At 40.9% G+C, this 19,345-nt stretch overlaps 1 protein-coding gene across 2 annotated transcripts in view; it reads right to left on the bottom strand.

Moving 5' to 3' along the window:
* Positions 1-19,345, bottom strand: part of LOC143319033 (protein phosphatase 1 regulatory subunit 29-like) — a 249,560-nt gene that overhangs the window by 67,367 nt on the left and 162,848 nt on the right. For both annotated transcript variants that reach the window (XM_076727591.1, XM_076727592.1), the window contains exon 4: positions 16,521-16,569. The gene's annotated coding sequence lies outside the window, so the exon portion shown is untranslated. The remainder of the gene's footprint in view (positions 1-16,520; positions 16,570-19,345) is intronic.

The following is a 19,345-nucleotide window of genomic DNA, read 5'->3' as shown; positions in this document are numbered from 1 at the left end:
GGTGCAGAATTTTTGAGTGGAGACAGTGGACTTTGTACCCTGTGTCGCAAAAAAACTTAACCTTAACACGGTAAGATTGTTGGTTTTAGATAATTACTGATAAAGTAAATATGTTCTATCTTGTGTCATGACTGACAAATAGCTTTTCCTGATGTGAACAAAGAGCTCCAAGTTCCCTAAACATGACCATTAAAACATGTATCATGCTTTAGATGCCAATACAATTTAACAGGAAAACAAACATCAACACTGAGCATTTTTGCTGATGTATGAACATTATGAGCAATATTGCAGATAACTTCATTAAGTTTCCCTCAAAACATGTTTGCTTCAGCAAATTAGTAGTACATAAACCACATTTTTAGGAGACAGTGTAGCAGGATACTGACTGTAAAGTAATGCAACATAGACATTTCGAAATCACAGCAGACAAAAGTGAAATTAGCTATAGGTGGTTTTTGTTTAGACATAAATGTACAGTTACTCTTCCATTATATACTATATACTACTCCATACTAAGTATAGTTACAACCTAAACATATACGGTTTAAAATCTAAACCCTTCTCTCAACATTTGTATGAATTTACATACTAAGGAGAAAAGCAGCACCTTCAAAACCTCGGAGGGTTGCGTTTGGTCTCAGGCGACGTTTCCCAAACAGACGACATTTTGGAGAAACAATGTTTTCACCCAATAACAACCACATGTGAAAATGGACACTCACAAGTTCAGTTATGTTGTTAGAATTCACTTTGACCGTCTGCTATCTTTCACTTATTTCTCTCTGATTACTTCTCAGCTCCCCTCTCTCTCCCTCTCACCTTGGACAAAGTGGTAAAAGTGTGAAAAGCTCTGGAGTGGAACGTGTTTGTTTAAATTCCAGCGTGTACCATCTGGGAATACCCAGCATAGACAGCCAAACCCTGTAGTAGCTCACGGTACATATGTTTGGCTGTGTTTGTTAGCTGCCCTTGAGAAAGAGAGAGGTCGGGGAGAGGAAGCGAAGACAGATGGAGTGGGGAGACAAAGAAACAGAAAAAAAGAGACCGAACTGCAAAGAGTCTGAGTTCAGTTATATTTACAGCACCTGAAACATTTGTAAATACCAACAAAGAACTCGCAGTTTCAGGAAGTAAATACACATTTAAACATTAAACTGTGAAATTCTAGTGAAATGTGTGGTTTAATCAATTTTTTTTTCCACCTGAAAATTGAAAATTGGATACTGGCTCACAGATTAAACACATATTTTGTTGCAGTACAGTCTTATCCAGCCTGAAAACCGAAATGAATGTGACGCTCTTCATCACAGTGCAGTGATGACCTACAGAGATATACATGCATACTTATCTTATGACACCTGTGAAATCTTTAAACCAGACACACACTTCCACAATGTCATATCCCCTGTGATATCGGCCAACTTACGTTTCCGACCTTGAGTGAAAAGTTGCAATGACAGACAAAAATAAATATGCAAATCAGTCTCCTATTATGGCAGGATGTGTTAAAAACAATATTGTTCATAATAGAGAGTGGAAAAGGTGTTGAAAGCGAATGATTGGCTGTTGGCAGCTTAGAACTGCAGTAAATCTGCCGCCTCTTAAATCTGACCTCTTGCCTTAATTAATATCACAGCTTGGCTCACAATCAAAGTGTTGGTTCAAGCTGTTTGTCATTACTTCAACAGAAGACTTCAGGAAGCTGAGGGCAGTTTGTGAAATGAAACATCAGCGTTGTTTTGGATATTTGACTGAAAGTTTCCAATAGACATAATTTGTCCCCTGGAGATTTTCATTCTTCAATGGGGCGTTAATAAAGCTACTGAGCAGAGGGCACGACTGGAGGCTTGCGCTTGTATTTGGTCTTTGTAATCTGTTATTCTGCCTGCCACCTTTCCCCTTCATCCATCCATTCAGAGTGAGAAGTGGTAATGAAAGTGGTAAGACAGAGCAGAAGAGAGACATCCAAGTTAATACAAGCAGACGGATGCAACAATTAGTTTAGTGAAGAGGAGGAAGTGTAGGCAGCAGCTGGGCGGCTAAAGAGCAGCATTTTTACGAGGCAAGGAGAGATTACAATGCATCTGTGTTTTAAATCTATTGTTTATTAGAATCAACACAGCTGGTGAGATGGAATTAGGCTCTGGGAATGACTTTCTGAAAAAAAAAAAACAATATCTCAATTATTGAAGGAATGCATTCATATAGAGTTTTATAATTAAACTCGAATGTGGTGTTTCAATTATTCACATACACTATTTACATACACTTAGTGACCTTTGTGCAGAAAACAGTTCAACAGGTCATTCACTCCGCCGTATTTCTGTCCACCTGTGAATCCAAGTCCAGCATTCCCTCTCTTTTAGCTCTGTTTTTGTCTCTACCAGCTCCAGAGGGCAAGATGTGGCGAGATAGAAACACCTTTGGTGAACAAGCTCTGACGTAGCGAACATAACTCACATGACCGATCAGCTGTTTCCGCTACAAAATCCAACCAAGAAAAAGAAGAAGCTGTTTCCACCGTTGTCGTCTTCCTGGATATTCCTGTAATCGTCTTCGTCTTCATTATCTTTGTCTCTGGACAGCGTGAAACACAACCAATACTGGCTGACGCGAAAGAACAGTTCCAACTTGGCCAAACGAAACAAATTCCTGCAGACCTCTCTCCAATTTTCTCTCATGCCATTTCAGGTCTTCTATATTATTATTCTTCTACTCTGTTTATTATGGCCATGCATACTGTAGCTTATACCAATTTGCATTTTCTGTCCTTCTTTTTTTGCAATATTTCAAATTTTTGCTTAAAATTCAGTTGACAATAGATGGGAACACGGCTACTGGTAAGAGTGAACCAAAACAACAACTTGACCGCTAAATGAGGGTAAAACTCACTGTAAAGCAGAAGGGGGAGCTGCAGATTTGGGTGACAATTCTCTGTAGGTTTGCTTTTTTTTTTGCATCTGCAACGCTTTGGACATCATGGCTGTTGACATTTGTGATTCTGGAAGTCCGCCTCTCGCCTTTCCTACCTGATCCCCTTTGCACATCACACAGGATGTGCAGCAGTGCAAGCTATAATTGGCCCGAGTTCAGAATGTAATTTCACAGCACTCAGATGTCTTGACTCGGCTCCTCGGGCGAAATGTTGTAAAAAAAAATATTGCTATTTTAATTTTCTTCTTAATATCTTGCTTTTTAAAATTGTATTTTGCTAGTGCTGAGACTGTATTGCTTTCAGCTTTGCTGCAGCCTCGTGTCTTCCAATCCAAAGTACTTGGTAGCTTGTAAAACTAGACTTTTCGAGTAGCGCTGTCAGTATTTATCACTCTCTGCAAGAACATTGCGTGGAGGTAATTGGTGTGTGTGTGTGTGTGTGTGTGTGTGTGTGTGTGTGTGTGATGGCCAATGTGCCTACAGGGATGCTGTGCAGGACTGATTGGGTTGGTGGCCTCCTCCCTGAGAGTCTGCTGTAATGGTGCCAGGATGATTTATACCAGCCTTAAAATGGCTGTTTCATGAAAACACACATGTGCACTTGCACACACTCTCTCATGGTCTTTCCTATTTTTCCTCTTCACTGCTCCTTCATTCTCCATATCTCAATCTTTCTTTTTTGCTCCTCGCCTGCCTTCCTCACCCGCTCCCTCCCTCCCACACTCGGAAAGTGAGTGAAGGTGATTTTGGATTTCTGGGTTTCAGAGAGGTGCCCTCTCCTTTTTACTTACTCCTCCCTGACATTTTAATCTGCTTCTCAGTCGCTCACTGACCTTTTTTCTATCTACCTCCTTTCTTTCTTTATTCTTTCGCTTTCCCTTCATCTCTTATCTCTCTCTTACTTTGCTCTTTTTTCTATGCTTTCCTCCATCAATTCTCTACTCTTTAAACATCCTATCATTGTCAGTATTTTTTCTCTAACAATCTAACTTCTGTTTCACTTAAATTGTCTGCCTTTCATCTCTTCTCCTTTAGCACCCATCCTTTTTCCTCTGTCCATCCCACTTTCTCTCCTCCCTCTTGGTATTTTACACAATGGTAACTGACATTTCTGTCAGATGCCGCCTTCTTCTCCCTCTTGGCCTTTTTACGCCACCTTCTGTGCTTCTTTTTTCTCTCTTTTACATACTTTTTATAGCTCCTTTTTCAGTCCATCTCCGATTGTTCTTTCTTCATTCCATGTCGTCCTCTCTCCCGCCAGACTCATCTCACAGGAGGAAACCTTTGACTTTCCCTCTGGCTTTTACTTGTTCACAGCCCAAATATTTCTTTCTGAGTCTGAATGTTGTTTGCTTCTTGCCGCCTGTGTGCATATTGTCAAGGTGAATAGTATCATTATCTTTTTTTATACTACTTTCACCGATGGATTTTTTTTATTCCTCTCCCCTCCAAAAATGTTTTCCTCTTCCCATCTCCCCGTTTTGCCATCCCTAACCCCGCCCTCATCATATTGTCCCTCCACATATACACTCCTCCTGCACAGTCTCTACTACATTAAAACAATGTTACCTGCAATTTAAATGATCATCATTTAAAACACAGAACACATTAGTGTTACTTTTATAGCCTTTCTAATTTAGGAAATGGCTCAAAATGAACAAGAAAATGTACATGACTTAATATAATATTTGCACTTTTGATCAAAACCTCTCTTCGGTGAAATTAGCTGAAACCAAACTGAACTGAACTGCGAAAATTGGTGCGGCAGCACTGAAAGACCAGAGGCATATTTACACAGTAAACTGTCCCATATCCTTCCAGCAGGACTGGTGACACAGAATAAATCTTTTGCCTGACTCTTTGTCTAATCACAGCACTGCAAGGCAACAGCCAAGTGGTGCTTTCTTTCCTCTGCCCTGTGGTGCTCACGCCGGCTGTTTCTAGCAGGGATACGACTTGAACCAAAGTAGGGCATTGTGTGTCTGCGGGCAGCGCTTGCGATGATGGAGAGCAGGGGAGAGAGGGAGAGAGCAAATATGGATGTTGTGCAGTTGCATGTAGTTCTGTTGCTTCTTGTTTTTAATCTGATCTCACCTCAGTGGCTCCTTCTAGCTAGTTTACCTTTTGTCCTTCAAGAAGAAAACAGCAGTTTTATTTTGAGCTCTTGGCTCCTATGTAGTGGTCGTACAGTGGTAATGCATATAACATGCCCAGCGCTCTCTCATGTTCTTTTCATTGTTGCTGTCTACTGGCACATTCTGACATCAGTGTGCAGTGGAGGATGCACAGGGAGTGTGCAGTTCAAATATTGATTTCTTGGCTGAGATTTTGTGCTCTGCTCTTGTTGTGGTCATGGCTGCAGTTCAGTCTGCTGCTGGAGTTGAGAAATTAATTTTGGAAAGCTAAGCAGCCTCCCAGTATACACAGATTTTAGACCATATAGATTACTTTACATTTTACAACATGATCTCGGAGTCCACCTCTGAAGAAATACAGCAAACTGAGGCAGAGGCCCACGCTGCCACTGATATGACCCAGCTATCTGTTGGCTATCCCTCTTGGCAGCACACAGCGGGACAATGCAAGAGCTAGTGGAAGCCCAACAGGGAGAGCTGACTGTCAGTGCACCACCAACAGTTTTGAGCAAGTGTGTGACAACAAGGGTAGAAAACCTGATTTGATGATAAGAACTGTCAAGTTTGTTAATGACTACTGCATGTTTTTATGGCTCAATGTTGTGCTGGTGTAGCTGTTCTGTGCACCTTATTAGCTGACTTAATATTTTAGCCTTTTACAGCAAGGTGCCCCTTCCAAAAATGTATTTATTGTGACAGTACATGCAGTACAGTGTTTGCACTTTATTAGGAAAACAGAAGCATGACTCCCTGTCCCTGAAGCCTCCAACACCCCAAATTTCATGGATGATGCACCGAATCTTAAGCAAAAACTATGTCAAGTTTCAAAACATCAGCAGTAAGCTGGGAAAATTGTGGGATCTAGGCAATATGTCAGAATCAGAAAGGGTATCTAGCAACAACCAACCAGGTTAACATACCAAGTTGCCATGCAATCTGAGCTCGTCTCAGACTCTCAACTTTGTGTGCAATTAATTCTGGTATGTGTAGGCACAATATGACAAGCTGTGCAAGCAAAATGACATTTATTCCTCCAGATATAAATCTATAGCGATAAGGCAGGCATAACTGTAATGTACATACTGGAATTCTGCATTATTACTGGTAAAATGTTCCTTTGATGTAAACACAAAAATGATTGGTTACGCTACAGAAGCTCTGGAGCAAACACATCAGTTATTGTGACATGTAAAAGGATTAGGGGATCAAACTATTTGTGATTCTAAATCATTTACTATAAAAGCACGAGGAAAATGGCAGTTATGACACTGCAGGTAAGATGCAAATATTTGCAATAAAAATATAAACTAAAACTTTAGCCGGATTTATTAGTTATACGCCCGCTAAGGAATAAACTGGATTCTTGGAAAATAACATTTCTTTTCCTCTCTGACATTGACTCTTTTCTTCTTCACTTCTTCAGTTCAAGGATTCAGTGAAAACTGTCTAACCTTATCCACTTGTTCTATATGTGTGAGTGATTGCAGTGCAAAGGTGGAGTGTATAGCGTTATCCTCTCTTATCCCCTCTCCTATCCCACTTCTTATCAGCCTCGAAGGGAGAGCAGGGATTAACAACTCCTGGAGAGAACGGGGTAAGTGCAGTAGAAGGAGAGAGGAGGAACTTTAATACCTTGTAAATTCCACACTCTTATCTGGTTTGTAGTGTTATATCAGATCTTGAGTTTGCACACTGTGCATGATTTATGCTGACACCAAGTAGGTCAAGGGGGAGAGTGGTGACAGAGGAGGAGACCTACCTCAGTAAAGGATAACAAGATGAGTGGGTGGATGACAATACGGAGAATGGGTTAAAAAAATTGACTTCACAGTTGACAAGATGTAGATGTTGGAGGGGAAGCAGAAAGGAGACGAGGAAAAGAGTGAGAAAGGGAATAACAAACTACAGAAAAACAGGAAATCATAGTATCGTGGAGAGTGAGACGTCAACATTTCTTGACTGGGCCTCCTCTCTTACTGATGTCAAGGTACCTGAGGCTCCAAACAGCAAAGCTGAGACAAAAGCTTTCTCTTTTTTTTGCCTTTACCTGGATTAACAATGCTAGAATAAAACAGCACTGAGCGTACACTGGGTCTTTACCTCTAAAGCACTGACTAACCTCTTGACAGGTCCAAAAATAAGAGCGCTCAAGCTCTAATACGTCAGTGCAAGTGCTCGGTGTAAGTGAGTCATTGAAGTGAGACATTATTGTTACGAGTGAACACCTGTGATGCCACCGACCTCGAAAGGACGGTCAACCACTTCAGTCCAGACTGAAATATAATTGGATGGACTGCCATGACATTTTGTACATATACCCATGGTCACCACGGGATGTAGCCTACTGACTTTGGTGAGCTCCTGACTTTTGCTGTTGCACCACCATGAGATTAACATTCTTGTCTTTTACGACATTTAGATTTCCCTTATCCTATGAAATATCTCAACATCTAAGAAATGGATTGGTACAAAATATGGTAGACATTGATGGTTTAGAGGAGCAACAACTACTGGATGGACTGACATGAAAATTGGTGCTAACATTTATGTTTCCTGTGAACCCTGCAGAGCATCCGAACACCCTCCAATGCAGCACTTCTCCCATAGTGAGTCACCATGATTTCAAACTGGTGCATTTGAGGAAATAACCTCAGTGCACTCCAGGAAAATACCAGTTTGCTGGTGCAGAACTGCGTACTGCACTAATCCCCAAAATAAAGCCCTTCATCTGGTGACATCATCAGGTCATAATGTCAACGTGTCCAATACTAACAGTCCCATCAGCCTTAGCTCTACTTTGTGTTTAATTAGCAAATGTTAGCACTAAGACAATAAACTAAGATGATGAACGCAGTAAACACTGGTGAAAAACAAGATTGTGTCATTTAGTTTGCATGTTGAACGTCTTGTGCTTCTTTGTGTTTTCATTGTCTTGGGACCAGGTTAGAAATACATGCTTTGACTTAAACTGTTTGCAGTTTGATTTTTGTTTTTGCTGTGTCTGATAATCTATAAATCAATCAATCTATCAATCAATCAATCAATCATTTATACCTGCTAATGTCAGCATGTTAGCACTGTCCCTGTGATCATGCTGTAGAGTCTTCAGTTCAAAGGAAAAAACATCAATAATGTTTGTCAGGTGATCCTGGGTTTGATGAATTGTTTCATTAAGAAAACCCTGATTATATCCAAATTGCTTTGCCTCTAAAAGGATGGAGTAAAACATGAGACCAAGATAAACAAACAGACTGTACCATGTTTCATGCATCCAGGGATAGTTGACTGAGTTGGCAGCTGCCCACTACACCCACTGCATTTACTGGTGGACAATACCTCACTGGTCTTCTCCGGTGACCATCTTGGTTGAGTAAAGGTCAAATAAAAACAAAACTGCTGCTCCTCAACCCACACACGTACTCTCAGTCTGTCATCTTCTAGTCTCAAGGCCACTTCTCAAACTTCAACCACTATCCCGTATTTCATACTCAAGAAATTTAATGACTGGAATAAAAAAACCTCATAAAATTTCACATTGTTTAGAGATGTAGGGATTCAAGTGTTCAGTGAACTGTTCAAAGGGAAACTTGAAGAATAAAAACATTGTCTTTTCTCCTCTCAGGACAAACTAATTAGCAGCAGTGCATAGCAGCGATCAGCTTTTCTACCAAGAAGTGTGAATGTGGCGACATGAGCAAGTGAATGGATGCATTAACACAGACAGTGAGTACCTGGCGTAACTACAGTTATTATAGCTATTGCAAGTAATTATGTGTCATTTCTTTCATAACTTTTCAGCTCTGTGATGAAGATAATGAAAAATGGAAGTTTGGATGAATAAATGTTGGCTTTGTAAGCTGCACACTCGGAAAAAAGATGGCAGGTGACACTGAAGTTTGAATAGAACAGATGAGCAATGCAGCAAACAGATAGACTGACTATTGACAGACTATTCTTACAAAGAGCATGAGCAAATGCTGAAATATGACTGGAAATGTACTGTGAAAATATGTTGCCCAATGAAAAAGCATGTTTCCCTTGTTTTCATCACGTTTAAATACTTAATGAAAAGATTAGTCTTCGTTTGGCAAGATTAAAACACCTATGTGCACTCAGTTCACTCAAACAAAACAAATAAACGTGAATATCCTGATTCACAGCTTTGAACCTTAAGGATTCTTTCCTGGCTTGTGCAGGTGATGTTCCTGTCAACAGGTAATACCGTGGAGGCCTGTTGCCTCTGGGTGTCAACACTGGTTGCAACGTGGATGTCAAAAACCTGGTGATAACAGTGTGAAAAGTGCAGACTTGGTATACTCTGTGGCAAAGGTTCACTGCAGAGAGCCTTAAGCCATATTTTCACTGAGGAAGTGCTAGGCAGAGAGTAGTTGACTAAGTAGATGAGTAAGCGATTAATTGCAGAAGAATTTCTTTTTCTCCCCCAAAAGATCTGAAATACAACCAGTAAAAGATTACCTTATGTTGGTGGAACCAACCTGGGGGTAGGTGAAACGCAGAGTCCTTGACTGTCTCTGAGAGGCTGCTTACAAATGAGCAGCAGTCTCATTGGACTAAACTCCCAGGATGCTTGTATGAGCTGGAGATGCTGTTTTACTACAGTAACAATGTAGTTTTCTTGCAGGGAAAGCAAGAGCCTTTCCTTCTCTAAACATCTTAAATTCTGTTTATGTAACATGGCATGACATATAAAATGACTGCTCAAACGAATCCACGTCAGCTCCGTCAACGCGTTTCCACACAGCTGATTGTGGTCGAGCATCGGGACGTACACTCATGCTTCTTTCTGCACTGCATGTCAACAAATACCTGCACCGGCTCCAGCTGCATGTCTATGTCGTATCTGCTGCAGATGCATTGCCATTGGTTTGTTACTACACTGTGCTAAAGCCACAGATGAAAAAAAAAAAGTGTTGACTAGTAGTTTTGACAGTTGACAAGTCTGTGAAACAAAGTTCAGGATTTTACATTAATTTCATATTTAACAAGCCGGATTATTCACTGGGGTGCAGGTATTCTTGAAGGCCAGGTTTCACACATTCCACCAGCAGCACCACTTGCATTCACACATTCTGTTGTGATATGTTATGCTGTTTATATTTCCGTTTCTCTCCCGTATTATTATTTGGCTGTGGCTGCAATGCTTTCCCAGTGTTCAACTTTTCACCTTGAGTCAGCAGCACAGTGCGTTTTGATGTTCCCACTTTCATCCCTCTCAGTTAGATGTTCAAGCTCCTGTCCCAACACTTCTTTCCAACACTTGTCACTCATCTTGAGGAGCTGACTACCTGAAAAGTTGCATCTAGCCTGAGGCTGAGGCACTCGTAAAGCCAGAGTGGAGCTCTAGGAAGAAAACGGCAAACCAAGGCAAGCTACGAATGACACCTCAATGTTAATGTTAACCATGTTTTTAAATGGGTATTACCTGCTTCCTGTTCAGTGGTTTCGAGTTTTGTTTGTCTTTTTACTTGTTAGCACATGCAACTTGTGATTATCCCTTACTGTTCACATTTTTAGACGTATTAGATGCAGATGAAAATCTGTTATCGTAGGGAAAATACTCCGTCCAGAGGGCTGCTTCTGATGCTGTCTGGTGCAGATATACATTCTCTGAAAGCTCTCCGGTCACTTTTTGACCCCCTGACAATCATGCCATTAGCCTCCTTGATAGCCTCAGTCATCTCACTGCCAGCCGCTGACACAAATCCCCTTTGAATGACAGTATAGTGCCATGTCCCATAAAGTCGCGATCATGATCGTGCAGTCTAATGTAGTTCTTTCAGGCGAGTACAATGTACACAGGGCCACACAGAGACTAAAATATACATTTATATATATTTAATATATGCATTTATTAACATTTGGCACAATATTGTAATCCTAAATTCAAAATCATAACATATTAGGGCTGGGAATCATCATCTTATCCATATGCAACATGAGGTTTTGCCTGAATTTCTAATACATGATATACAGGCAGGTAACAAATGAAAGCAAAGGCCTGAATTAAAGAGCGGAGAAAAAAATAAATGCAGACGCTTCCATACAGGGCTCAAGGGCTCACTGAATATGTTTAGTATGTGATGTGAATTACATGGCGTGGCCTTTATAATCACCAGATCTCAACCCATGTGAGACAATGTGGTAAGCCCCATATGGTCGGTAAAAAGCCAACTGACTAAGCCAAAGCGAAAACAAAAGGCCTCCCCGGGGGGCACAGGAGACTTGAAGGTAACGTAAAGATAAAACGTGAGATGAATAAGTCAAAAATCACAGTCCTTTTGGGACTCATAACTCAGTCCAATCTGAACACACAGACGTGAGACACAATGCCAAGATGCTAGCAAATGTTGGCTAAAACAAGGCAGAAAAGAGAATACCAGCACCTATAGCTGACATTACATCAGCCCATTTAAAGAGCTTTTATGTGGACTTGCTCTCTTGATCTCTTGTTTGCTCCCAAATAGGTCCGTGTGTTGGCGATAACATGTTTCCATCAATTAGATTTGCAAAAACATTTTTCACTTCCTCTCATTTTCACACTAACGTTACATTTCACGCTGAGCTGATTAAAAAAAAAAAGTAGGACAAGCAAAGATCCAATTTAAAATACAAGTACGTTCTGGATGGGATTCAAATTACAGGAGGAACAGCGAGTTCGCCAAAAAACAGTAGAAAATTGTAGCTTTAATTATTACTCTGGTGGGTGTGAAAAATTACCCACATATGCGCTTCGGACAGGCTTAAAATCAGTGACCAGCGCAGGTAATGTTAAAATTACCTCCACTTTGCAAATAACTCCAGTCAGAATGGGCCTCCAGTCAAGTTATGAAGCTGTTCCGGTGGATGTTTGTCCACACACTTTATGCAAACACCCGTGAGCCTATCTGTGACACTTGGAGAGGAATATTCCTCTGAAAAAGTATTATCTCAAAAAGCACTCAACACCTGCTCGAATGTTTATTGGTAAAAGACGCCAGTATAGTGATAAAATGTGGCATCATATATATATCGCTATAGACTGTTTATCCCACCCCATCTCATACAACCTAAAGCATGTCAAATAAAAGTCTGCTATAAATAACTGACCTGAATCACACTAACCCACACCATGCTAACCATCAGAGCCGAACTCCTGCAGCTCGGAGAACGATCAGCTCCGGATGCATCTCGTTAGCACGGCCCACCGGAGGCCTGTGCTACTTCAAACACCTCCATGCTGCTGCTGCTGTTGCTGCTGCTGTTGCTGCTGCTGCTGCTGCTGCTGCCTGCTGCCTGCTGCCTGCTGCTGGCTATAAATAGAAACCAATCTGCAACCCCACCTAATGAGCACAATCCACTTCAGACCTAACTGTCAACAACCAGCCACTGTGTGAGTGTGTGTGTGTGTGTGTGTGTGTAAAGATACAGCTGACCACGCTGTTTTGATCATTGGTTTGCTGCAAATCACTGCTCTGCCAACGAGCGTGTACGTGAGGGCGTAAATGTGGGTCTGTATGTGTGTGTGTGTGTGTGTGTGTGTGTGTGTGTGTGTGTGTGTGTGTGTGCATTAGGTTCTTGCTATCTTTTGTTGCTAAATATAGATGAAGCAAATTTCCGAGTTGCCTTGGCAGGATGACAGCAGCACGACGAGCAAATTGCTCTCTCCCTCTCTCTCTTTCTCCCTTTCAAGTCTTCCCCCTTCATCGTCCTTCTTCCCCTTAACTTGCTCAAATCTTGCTGACCTGTCTTACCTCCAAAGTCCATGTGTGTGTGCGTAAAACTATGGCAGTGTAGTGCATAGCCTACTCTCATTACGTTTTGATACATCTGCTTGCATGAATATGTAAATGTATTGTGTGTTTACAGTACGTGCAATATTATGCATAAGTAGACCGTAAGACTTCATCATGGAGTTTAGTGAATTCAGCTGATCCTTTTTCATTAAGTTGATGTAGACAGATATGATGTAGAAGTTTTTTTTAGAAGTAAGAGTCGACTTAAACTTTCTAGTTCCCATCGCCAGACAAATTCGAGACTTCATAATTAGTTTTTATGGCTTTAAACTTTGAGTGTTGGGAGTCCTCCTCATCTAAAACTCTGTAAAGTTTAAAGAAGATTCATTATTGTGCAGGAGTCATATGATGATCTGATTAAAACAAGCTTGATTATGATGAAAGTTTGTATTCAGTTCACAACCTATTTCCGATGGCTACAACTGCAGTTACGTGATGGTTTTCTGAGTATGTGCTTCTTGTCAACATGACCAAATACTTGCTTGAACTTAATGGTCCAAGTGACATAATGGTAAACTGGTGAAATCATTTCTCATCTGTTATCCGGTGCTGATCCATTCAGCTCTTTCTATTTCGCAAATAGCGTACCACTTGTTTTTTAATCACAAAAACTGAAACAGACAGGCCATAATATTTTGTCTTGTGCTGCACCTTCATTTTGTTTTTGTACAAACAATGTCTTCATTACATTAAGTCTACCTGTTACCAAATATTGGATTTTCCATGCGCTGCTGCTGAATTACTGTTCATGACACAAAAATACGAATTGTTATACATTACAAATGTCGCCTGTAGTTATTATTTTGCATACACAAGGACGGAAAATGAATTAAAGAAGCCACTGTTTCTCCTGAAATGGCCCAGAAGCTCAGGTAAATCAGTTTGTCTGGAGGCTGATGGAGCTCAATGTTGAACAGAAATTTCACAGATCTGAAATAAAGTTATGTATGACTGTGATTATATCAGCGGCTGTGGCCGGTACACAAAAACCCACACAGCTCTTCATTTTAATAAGCCCACCTTTCCACAATGACCAAGTCTACAAAAACAACAACCTTGTGAAAATACAGGCTGATGTCTGAAGTGTGCCAATCTCAAGTTAAAACAAAAATCCCTCAAAAAAAGAGAAACTTTGGACTAAATTATAAACTGGGTCAGCCAGCTCACTTTCTTAAGGCTGCAGCATGATTTATGGTTTAGGTAGAAATAGCTTGAGAAATAAGCTGAGGTGCGTCTATCTCGTCTGTTGCAACCTTCTGACTTAGCCCAGGATCTTTTCTTCATTATTTGCCCTAAGGTGGATTTTATGGCCCCCTGCCCCTCAAGGCTTTCACAACAGTGCAGAGCCACATGTTTTAGGAGTTAAAATAACTTAAACTGTTGCACAGTTTTCTGAGGTCTGTATTTGCTTCAGGCATTTTCTTGTCTTTCTGACATCCTCAGTCTGGAGAAACTTTACTTCTTCTTTTCTTATATGGTGACATCTGATCAGCCATTGCTGGGAGATGCTTGAGAGCATTCTGTCTCCCTCTCTCCATCCTTTTCGGTGCGGATGGTGTTTCAAAACTACACTAATTAGTGCAATTGTGGCTCGATAGCTGCAGATCAATGGTGCTCAGCTGCATACTGGGAGTGACACAATGGGGGCCAATCCACACATCTGTCACAGCAGGGAATATGACACAACAGAAGGCCTGTCAGCCCAGGTGACAAGTGCTGTCAGCGCTTCAAGGGGAAAAAAATGCATAGCGATCAATGTATTAAGAGACTCTATCCAAAATGTTACATTTCTATTATTGGCAGGGCAGGGGGTCATTATGCCTCATTTGCGTGTCTGCTCTTGACATTTAAAGTGGTAATCTGTGAAATTCTTGCTTCTTTCATTTTGGTAACGCTGTGCTAAACTCCACTAAGATCACTTGTCAGTCACATACTGAGGCCTCTGTCCCTTTTATTTCTTTTATTTTCTTTTTCTTTCTGACATTTGTCTCTTAAGCTTTAGCGCTAGCATTGCTAAGCTAAGATGGTGAACATGGTAAACATTATACCTGCTTGGCATCAGCATGTTAGCATTGTCACTGTGGCCATTTTAGCATGATGATGATGATTGTGCCTAAGTGCATTCTCACACTGGCGCTAGTGTGGTTTAGTTAACTCACCATTGAGAGAGAGAGGAGAATTAGTAAATTATCACGTTCTATTTTCTTGATGTTTTACACAGCGTCCCGACTTTTTTTGGAATCAGGGTTGTATACCAGTGTGCTAAAATTGAAATTCTGTCATCAGCTGTGGATATAATCCAGGAACAAATCCCATAAAGTATAACTGCAGGTTTCAATGAACCTGATTGGGAGGTGCAGATTTTAGACAGTCTGCATTTTAGTGACCTTAAAGAGCTTCTACTTTTGCATACATTCATATGGCTTGTAGGTGACTGCACAACCACGTGCAGGTTGCAAAAGAGCAGATCTGAGCTCTTTCATAGCATTCAGTAAGATGAGGCATCAGTGAAGCATGCAAATTCTGTGACATTTCCAGCACACGGTCAGTTATTTGGGGATTGGTTCAGGGGGGGATTCTCATCTTGTCGAAAAAATAAAACTTCCATCTCCCAAACATGAGCTTTTCAGAAATAATAGCATCTCATATGCTGCTGGTTGACATTAATATCACAATTTCCCATTATAACCCCACTGAGAGCAAAATCACTAGCTGGTCACACACAATAATTCTTCACATAAGTCTGCTATTCAGCACCAGACAAAGCCGAGGACTCTTCAAAAAAAAAAAAGTGAAATGGCATTTTTATAGAAGAGAAATGAAGGACATATTCTGAGTGACTTATTTCAAAGGTTTTCATGAAGGTAGAGTTTTTGTCTTCAAATACAGAGCTGTGGTCATAGGGAATATGTATTATTTTGAGTTGGTTGCATTCAGAAAACATCTTCTATCTCAAGGAGAAAAACAACATATTTATAGCACTACAAAAACTTTAGGTACTTAATGAAAAAGTCATTATTTTAGCAAATTATTTGCATATTTTGGAGAAACCAAACAATAAACTACAGTTTATTGTGACATTTCTGTGAGATGAAAAATGCACCAACTAACCTCCCCAACTGACCTTTGACATCCATGTGCATTCAATGAGCTTTGTCTGTAACAACTGTGTCACCTAACATGTGACCCAAAACGTCCAACAGAAAAGCTTGTTAATGCACAAGTAGTAATGAAGCCGAGCAATTTCAAAATTACCTTAATGTGAAAAGCTGCATGTTATGGCCTTAAGTAATAACTCTCATAAGCTCATTATTAATGTCACCAAACAGACTGCAGGATCAGCACCCTCACAGCAGCAGGGAGCCACATGTGTTCTGGTCAAGGACACACTGACAAGGATGGATGCTCAGGCTACTGTGGGATCAGACCGGATGATCTTCAGGTGTGCAGGATGGTCACTTTACCCGAGAGAATAAACTTCTGTCTGTGTCCGTTCGAGTGCACGATGGATACATAACGTCACTCGGCAGAAAAACTCCTATAGATGTTGTGTCCCTTACGTAGGGCAAACTCTGCCTCAGTAGAACGCAGGTGTGTGTTATCTTCATGCATCAGTCCGTGTCTCTTTAGAGCACAAGACAATGGGAATAATTACCTCAAATTTGATGTCCTCAGATCGTTTGCCAGTCGTCAGCGATGAAAGCCTGCAATAAACAGAAAAAAAAAAGAACAAGTTGAATCAACCATCAGTGTCATCCATGGAAGAAGGGGCAGGTCCCTGCCTGACACACAACGGTGAGTAGAGGATAATTAGAAGAGAGCGCTCCTGATTGGTGCATTTGTCTACATCAAAGAGAACTAAGTAGGAAAATGAAGCAGCTGGGCTGGCTTTACATGGCGGAACAAAGCAAAAAGACACAATCATGGAGAAATCACATGAAAATAGAACTCTGCAGTGATGAGCAAATACATTTCCTCATAAGGGATTCAGCTCACATGTGAATAAGCAGCTTAAAAGTACCCTGTGACATTTAGCAAAACAGCCTGATGTTGTTCATTATCAGGAACACATCAGTTCAAGCCGAAAAATGTTGAGGGGGTGGCAGCAGGCAAGTGGTTAGAGGAACAGACCGATGACGTACAGACCATTGGTTGGACTCAGAGGCATGCTGGGAAGCTCTGGGAGAGGAGAGAGAATGCGTAATTTTGACTGTTGCTTTCCTAAACAAGCACCATCAGACTGCTCAGTGTGAGTCTGCAGCAGCAGTGAGCTGCTTCCCAGTATGAATCAGTGTAATAGGATCAGTACGACACGGAGCATGAGGGCAAGAAAGACTGAAAACACTTCAAATCCTCCTGTGCTGTACATTATTTGGGAAAAGGGAAGGCGGGTGAGGCTTTGAAGATTTGTCTTGGCGTCCATCTGACTGTCAGAAATGTTTGTGTTGTTTAAAGCTGAAGAGAGTCACTGCCGCTGTCCAGGGTGCTGATTCCAAAGCTGTTCTGGCTAAGTTACCCAGCTAACTCATATTTGTTTCGCTTTTATGTATTATATTTCAACAAGGCTTTACAAATTTAACTAGAAAAGGACAAATTCTGACAAAAAGAAAAGAAAGAAAGAAAAAGAAAGTGTGCCCACTGCTGCAAACGTTCAGGTGAAACATCTGAAACAGTAGCCAAACTGAAACTTCAACTTCCTTCCTTCAGTGCTTACATTTTAAATGCAATGAAGTGTCAGTTGAAGTGTAAGCATTAAAAGAAGCTGAGGTGTCAGGTGGAGCGTAATCACCGAAACCAGATGAACTCCCAGTTAAGGAATATGAAATGACTGACAGGCACCTCGGAAAGTAGTGCAATTTATATGAAGAGTGACAGATGAAAGCAAACAAACTGCCAGTCAAAAAATAAAAATGTGTCACAATGACACGTAAAAAGATGAAAGCAGTTGACGTGTCAGTCAATGTGTAAACATTGAAAGCACTTGAAATATTTAAAGCTAAAGCAACGACAAGGGACCTTCCTTTACTGTTGATTTTGGACAAAAGTGGCAGCGTTTCCACTGTCACGCGTCATAAAGATCTTGATCTGGCTTGCCTTTGCATTTGTTTTGGAAGTGAGTCAAAGAAACACGCAGCTTACTTTTAATACGATATAATTAAACATATTCTTATAACACAGCTGTTTGCAGGTTACGTAGCGACGTGGTAAAGTATGTATTTGTGGCTATGTCAGATTAATAACTGTAATATGATTCTCTTCAGTTATTTCTTTTTTTCGTCTTTCCTGGGCCAGTATCTGCTATAACCAGAAAATAAAACGTCAAAAACAAAATTCTCTAAAGGCAAATCTCCTCCTGTTTCCTTTTAACTGGCTAATGTAGAACATACTACCCACTGTGATACTGGAAAATGTAAACTTAGACTCCTCCGGTCTGTGTTTGGTAAACTGGTCTGATTTCATGCTGAATTGGACCCTGGGGCAGGCGTTAACAACAACTTTATAGAAACAGGTCTCACTGATGGCCTTGTTTGCTTATGTAGGTCATATAGAGGCATCAGTATTAAATTGAGACTGATTCATAACCAGTTAAAAACTCCTTGCAGTATGTTAAAGAGACAGCTGAAGCCTGCAGTGAGCGTGATGTCACCCACTCTGCGTTTAAACATCCATTCGTGCAAAACACAAAAATGACTAAACTGTCCTCTGACCACAATCTGCACTTTAAATGTCAACAAAGATTAGCTGCTTGCTGCAGCCCTATTTCTCTCATCAAAGCCATTATAGCATCTTTCAAATTATTGTGTCAGGTAAGTTTGCTGTTTGCTGCAGTACGTTCTTTTCAGCTCAATCGTCTTAATCCATTCGTCCAAAAACACTTTCAGGCATCTAAAAGAAGTTTAAATCTCTGTGTTGTGGCTGAAGACATAACAGACAGTCATAGGTGAGCCACTCAATTCGTCGTCCTGAAGTTTAGCCTTGGAACAGGATCCCTTATCAAAGGGGGACATTGGGAATGGATGAGTCTATTCTGGAATCACTGATCAGCCATCAATCAACAACCATCTGTCAGGCCATTCATCGAGGAGACTGAGTGGAAGCAAATGCTGAGTTCATTCGTCTTCAGTCGACTGAGATGTGAGTTCGACATGCAGGTAAAGTGAGCAAACACAAGATGAATAGAGGGGAACAAGTCACAAAGACACACACGCACACGCACACACACATACAGGACCCTTCAACTGCTCTCCCTGCTGAACCACTGCTCACATTGGCAGGTGATCTATTACAATTACTGCCAATGTATACTGACCTTGGGTTGAAGCTTGATAAAGTAAAATCGCTAATCAGGACTTTGAAGTGTTAGTATATGTGTGTGTGTGTGTGTGTGTGTGTGTAAAGTGAGGACATTTTGAGGACATCTTCAACGTGCAGCTTAAGGTGAGACTTTTTGAGTTAAGGGTAGAATTAGACGCAGCATAT

The sequence above is a fragment of the Chaetodon auriga genome, chromosome 4 (assembly GCF_051107435.1).
Source record: "Chaetodon auriga isolate fChaAug3 chromosome 4, fChaAug3.hap1, whole genome shotgun sequence".
In the NCBI taxonomy this organism is placed as follows: domain Eukaryota; kingdom Metazoa; phylum Chordata; class Actinopteri; order Chaetodontiformes; family Chaetodontidae; genus Chaetodon; species Chaetodon auriga.
Note: the sequence above shows the minus strand (reverse complement) of the source record. Positions and strands in the feature narration are given on the sequence as shown.